General features: G+C 34.1%; 1 non-coding gene across 1 annotated transcript; it reads right to left on the reverse strand.

Annotated features, from left to right (window-relative positions):
- Positions 1-5,913: 5,913 nt before the first annotated feature.
- LOC133757239 (small nucleolar RNA SNORD31) lies at positions 5,914-5,981 on the reverse strand. Its single transcript, XR_009865613.1, has one exon. It is a non-coding gene; the product is annotated as a small nucleolar RNA SNORD31 (small nucleolar RNA).
- Between the last annotated feature and the right edge of the window lie 279 nt (positions 5,982-6,260).

Raw genomic sequence — 6,260 nt, forward strand, 5'->3', positions numbered from 1 at the left:
TATTTCTATGAAATAGAATGTTTTCGGAAACTATGAAGAATTTTATCTTTGAGGAGTGAAGATATTTGACTAAAGAAGCAAGTGGAATTAATTATCCTAACTTTAGGCATATGTAAATAATCTTTGAGAAACAGAATTAATGACCAAGGTAGAGTTTGGAAACTGAACTGTAACATGAAATACAGAGATAAAGAAAATTTTAAGTCATAATTGTACCTTCATTTGTGCAGAATTTTCAACTTATTATTCAGATTTTAAATGGTAAAATGAGTTGAAACTCTGGATGTTTATCAGGTAAAGAGGGGAATTTTGACTTTAGAAAAAGTGGGTGAGAATTTCTCCAAAGTACCTGACAAGCTACGGTTTTAGCTTGGACTGGGTCATTGTTGGTATTTGGGCAGTTAACTAGCAGATGAGAGCTTCCTATCATTGTTTTTTCTCTCTCTGCCCCTCAAAAATTAAATCAAATAAAGAAAAGAAAAAGACAAATAATACCCTTGGCTTCTTTCCAAGACAGGCCTTTGAACATGCTATGTTTGATCCTCTCAGAACCCTATACGTTGCCTACTAAATTCTCTCTTTCTTCATCGCCCTCTATCTTGTCTTCCATATTAGCTTCTTCTTTCATCAACAAATATGCTAATGGTTTTTCAATTGCAAATAAAATTTCTTCAAACCTACCTTTCTACTCCTTTACTTTACATGCTTGTGAATGTTCAAAGGAACAGTTCTCCCTCAAATCCTTTATTATGTATCATTCACTTTATTTCACTGACCCTTTTCCTTAAAATTACCAGTAATATCACTGCCAAAACTAAGAGTTCTGATTTTGCTACTATCAGAAGCATTTGGACAAAATAAAACATGGGCTCTTTCATGAGACTTACCTCCTCTGGCTCCAGTGACCTTAAATCTCCTTCTGTTCCTTTTGCTACTGTTCTCACCAAGTGCATCACATGTTCCCCAAAGTTCTGTTACACCTCCTTTCCTCTCTTTTTTTTAGGGGGGAGGAGTGTTTGATTTATTTTAGACATTTCATTAACATACAGTATACGTACCAAGAAATACACTTAACTGTACAGATTGATAAGTTTCTTGTCATCTTATTCCATTCATAATCAACATCCAATTAAGAACAAAGCATGAAACAACAGTATATTATTATTACATGGTATGAATCAATGAAGCAATATTTAAACAATATACCAAATGATCTGACATCTATGCAATTTTTATCCTCTCTCTATCAAAAATTAAAGAAAATATGGTATTTGTCTTTTTGGGTCTGGTTTATTTCACTTAACATAATGATCTCCAGTTGCATTCATTTTGTGTGAAAATGACGATTTCATTTTTTATGATTAATATTCCATCATGTATATATATACCATATTTTCTTTCTCCAGTCTTCAGTTGATAGACATCAAGGTTGATTCCATACCTAAGCCGTTGTGAATTAAGATTCTAGTAACAAGGGAGTACATGTTACTTTTTCATATGCTGCTTTTGTTTCCTTTGGCTTTCATCCCATGAGTCAGATAGCTGGGTCACCTATTTGTAGTTTTCTGAGGAATCTCCTCCACACTATCTTCCCTAATGGTTGCACCAATTTACATTCCCACCAAAGGTGTATTAGGGTACCTTTATCTCCACATCCTCACCAGCAATTGCTATTTTTTGGATAGTAACCATTCTAACTAGAGTTAGATGATACCATGTTTGTTTGTTTGTTTTTCATTTCCCTAATGACTAGTGATCCTAAGAATTTTTTCATGTCTTTTGGCCATTTGTAATTTCTCACATCCTTTGCTCATTTCTTAACTGGATTTTGTTGTTGCTAAGTTTCTTGAGCTCCTTGTATCAAATGCATAGCTTGCAGATATTTTCTTCCATTTTGTTGGTTACCTCTTCACTTTGTTGATTATTTATTTGGCTGTGCTAAAGTTTCTTAGTTTGATTTAAACCCATTTATCCACTTTTTTCTTTTATTTCCTGTGTTTCTAGGGTCTAATCCAAGAAGTCTTTGCCAAGGCCACTGTCTTATAGGATTCCCCCTATGTTTTCCTCTAGTAATTTGATGATTTCAGATCTTAGGTATAGGTCCTTGATCCATTGTGAGCTGATTTTTGTATAGGGTGTATTGTAGGGATCTTGTTTCAACTTTCTGCATGTGGAAATCTAATTTTCCTAACACCATTTGTTGAGGAGACTCTATTTCCTTCAGGGAGTGATTTTTAGTTTGTTTGTCAAAAATTAGTTGGTTGTAGATGTGTGGTTTAATTCTCATTGGGATCACATTGAATCTGCAAATTGCTTTGAGTAGTGTGCACACTTTTGTGATATTAATCCTTCCAATCCATGAACATGGGAGATTTTTCACTTTTTTTGTGTGTGTCTTCTTGTATTTCCTTCATGAATTTTTCATAATTTTCATTGTAGAGATCTTTCACATCCTTGGTTAAATTTACTCCTAGGTATTTAAATCAAATAATTTTTTATTTCTCTTCTGATTTCTCCTATGACCCACTATTCACTCAAGAGCATATTGTTCAGTCTCCATGTTTTTGTATATTTTCTACAGTTTCTTTGTTGTTAATTTCCAACTACATTCCATTGTGGTTAGAAAAGATACACAATAAGATTTTTTTTAATTTATTGGGACTTGTTTTATGGCGAGGTATGATCTATTCTAGAGAATGTTTCAAGCACTGATGAAAAGAACATGTATTTTGCAGCTGTGTGATGAAATGTTCTATAGATATCTACTATGTACATTTGTTCTATAGTGCAGATTATTTCTGTTGTTTCTTTACTGATTTTTTTTTGGTCCAGTTGATGAAAGTGAGGTGCTGAGGTCCCCCATTATTATTGTACTGGAGTTTAAGTCTCCTATTAGATGCATTCATTAACATCTGTTTTATAAAACTGAGTTCTCTGGCATTGAATGTTTATATATTTACTATTGTTATGTCTTCTTGTTGAGTTGATCCCCTAGTAATTATATAATGAGCTACTTTGTCTCTTTTAACAGTTCCTGTCTTAAACTATATTTTTTCTCATATGAGAATAGCTGCTTCTGCTCATTTTTTATTTCCAGTTGCATGGAATATCTTTTTCCCTCCTTTCCCTTTCAGTCCATATGTATCTTTATTGGTGAACTATGTTTCTTATAGGCAGCATATAGATGTTTTGTTTTTTTTATCCATTCAGCCAGTCTATGTCTTTTTTTTAAGATTTACTTATTTATTTGAAAGTCAGAATTACACAGAGAGAGGAAAGGCAGAGAGAGAGAGAGAGAGAGAGAGAGAGAAGCCTTGCATCCACCAATTAGCCACAATGGCCGGAACTGCACCTATCTGAAGCCAGGATCCAGGAGCTTCTTCTGGGTCTCCCACGTGGGTGCAGGGGCCCAAGGACTTAGGCCAGCTTCCACTGCTTTCCCAGGCCACAGCAGAGAGCTGGATTGGAGGTGGAGAAGCCAGGTCTCGAACCGGTGTTCCTATGGGATGCTGGCGCTTCAGGCCAGGGCGTCAGGCCAGGGCCACAGCGCTGGCCCCCAGCCTATATCTTTTAATTATATAATTTAGTCCACTAACATTCAAGATTATTATTGATAAGTAATGAGTTTGTCCTGCCTTTTTTCTATGAATATTGGTATTCATTTTGAATCTCCTTTTTCTTTCACTGGGAGGTTTTCTCCCTTCACATTCTTTCATGAAGCTGAATGTCTTTCTCTGTTTCTATATGTAATACATCCTTAAGTATCATTGGTAAGGCTAGGTGGATACTGACAAATTCTTTGAATTTTTGCTTGTCTTAGAAGGCCCTTATATCACCTTAACTTATGAATGAGAACTTTGCTGGGTAAATTGTTCTGGATTGATAGTTTTTGTTTTAGGATTTGGAGTTTATCTCTCTGTTCTCTACTTGCCTATAGGGTTTCTGTCAAGAAATCTGAAGTTAATCTCATAAAGATCCTCTAAAGGTGATCTGGTATTTCTCTCTTGCATATTTTAAGAAATTCTCTGTATGTTTTACTTTTGAAAGTTGATTATAGTGTGTCATCATGAGGGTCTTTCTGATCAGGCATATTTGAGGTTCCCATATATGGATGTCCATATCATACTTCAAATTGGGGAAATTTTCTGCTACTATTTCATTGAATGATGTTCTAAATCATTCTTTTTCTCCATACCTTCTGGAACTCCTAAGATTTGCATTTGTTCTGTCTGGACTTCACTGAAAATTTTAGTCAGTCCCCTGGGAAAATAGTCTTTCCTTCATTTTCCTGGTATTTGTCTGCGGCTGAGGTCAGCATGGCTTCTCCCTATTCAGTCATCTTGGATCTCCCCTCAACCCACCTTACCTCTTTTCTATACTATATTTCTCTTATAATCTTTTCTTAGGCCTTCATTCGCACACGTTAGACTATAATCACAACACCCACTTTTCACTCTGCTGTACTAATTTATACATGTAAGATAAAACTCATCACTATGAAGGTATAAATAACATTAATAAATTTTTGATTCTAAAAATAATTTGCTCCTATAGAGTAATCATAAAGTTAAATAAAACAAATATCTCCCATATTTACACTGTCCCTGAGATTATAATTCTTAGTAATCTGTTAGGTCCTGTCTTGTATAGACAAATAACAAAAATGATCTCATTGTATCTAAAATTCTGAGCATTATTTTATTTGCCTAATAAAATTACCATGCCTTTAAATATTTTATAAATACAATTTTAATATCCTCAGAGCAATCTATCATGAATTGTTTTGTTTAATCATTTCTTGTTTTTCTATTTTTAAATTGTTTTCAGTTGTTGCCATTGTAAATAGTCCTGTGATAAATATTCTTGAATAAATCTTTATTTGTGATTCAGATTATAGAATTATGTTTATACTTTGATTCTGCCTTGTTTACAACTTCACTTAAAGTTATAGGTCATAAGTCACTAGAATATCTAATGAGAACTCTTAAGAGCAAAAGCACTTGAGAGCATATAACATCAGACTTGGTAGTTTATTTTGCTTTCTAATAGAAAGGTTGAAGAATTTTATAAATCAGTACCATGAAGATGCCAAGAAAAAAGCATTAAAAGCTTGGCATGAATGTCCTGTTCACAGAGGCCTGAGGCCTATGTGTGTTCTGTATTTTTGTCATCATGAAACTGAATTTGTCTGTTTTGTTGAGACAGGTAAATAAAGATTGTTCATAATACACTGTTTTTAAGTACAAAGATTCTTTTCAGCTATAAAACAAATTTTAAGGCTATAAATACTGCAAATCTGGTTTTATGTATTTGTTTTATGAAACTGAGTTCTATGATAAAATTACAAAACATTAAAGAAAGAAATAGAAGGCCCCCCAAAATGTAAAAATTCTTCTATTTTTGTGGATTGGAAGAATTAATATCATCAAAATATCCATACAACTGAAAGCAATTTACAGATTCAATGTGATCCCAATCAAAATACCAATGGCATTCTTCTCAGATATAGAAAAAACAGTGCTAAAATTCATATGGAAAGACAAGAGACCCCAAATAGCTAAAGCAATCTTGTACAACAAAAACAAAGTTAGACATATCATAATACCATATTTCTCTTTTTTTTTTTAAGAAGGAAAGCAGCTTTATTAGGAAGGCTAAAATGATTGTCTTAATGATTTGAAAACTTCATTTCTGACATCCTCCAATATTTGGGAGCCCATTTACATGCACCTGTTCTTTCTTCAGACCAGTAGCTTCAGCCTGGAATTCAGCTTAGCTTCCCTGCAAGAGATGGAGCAGAAAGGCACATCTGTAAAGGCTATGTCAGTTTCGAAGCACAATTCAGACACCACTAGTCTAAACACTTCCTACGGATTGTGAAGCCTGCCCAATCAACTTAGTGTTAGATGAGCTCACAGGTCAGAAAACACCTTCAGTCACAGAAATCAGACTGGGGCGGTATCCAACTCATCACTAGTGACATAATACCATATTTCAAGACTTACTACAGAGAAGTTATAATCAAAAGAGGCTGGTATTGGCAAAAAAATAAACATGTTGATCAATGGAACTGAATAGAAACTCCAGAAATCAATCCATGGTTCTACAACCAACTAATCTTTGATAAAAGAGCTAAAATCAATCTCTGGAGAAAGAACAGTCCCTTCAACAAATGCTGCTGCAAAAAATTGTATCTCTGTATGCAGAAGTATGAAACAAGACCCCTCTTATACCTTATACAAAAATCAACTCAAAATGCA

Source organism: Lepus europaeus, chromosome 3, assembly GCF_033115175.1.
Source record: "Lepus europaeus isolate LE1 chromosome 3, mLepTim1.pri, whole genome shotgun sequence".
Taxonomy (NCBI): Eukaryota; Metazoa; Chordata; class Mammalia; order Lagomorpha; family Leporidae; genus Lepus; species Lepus europaeus.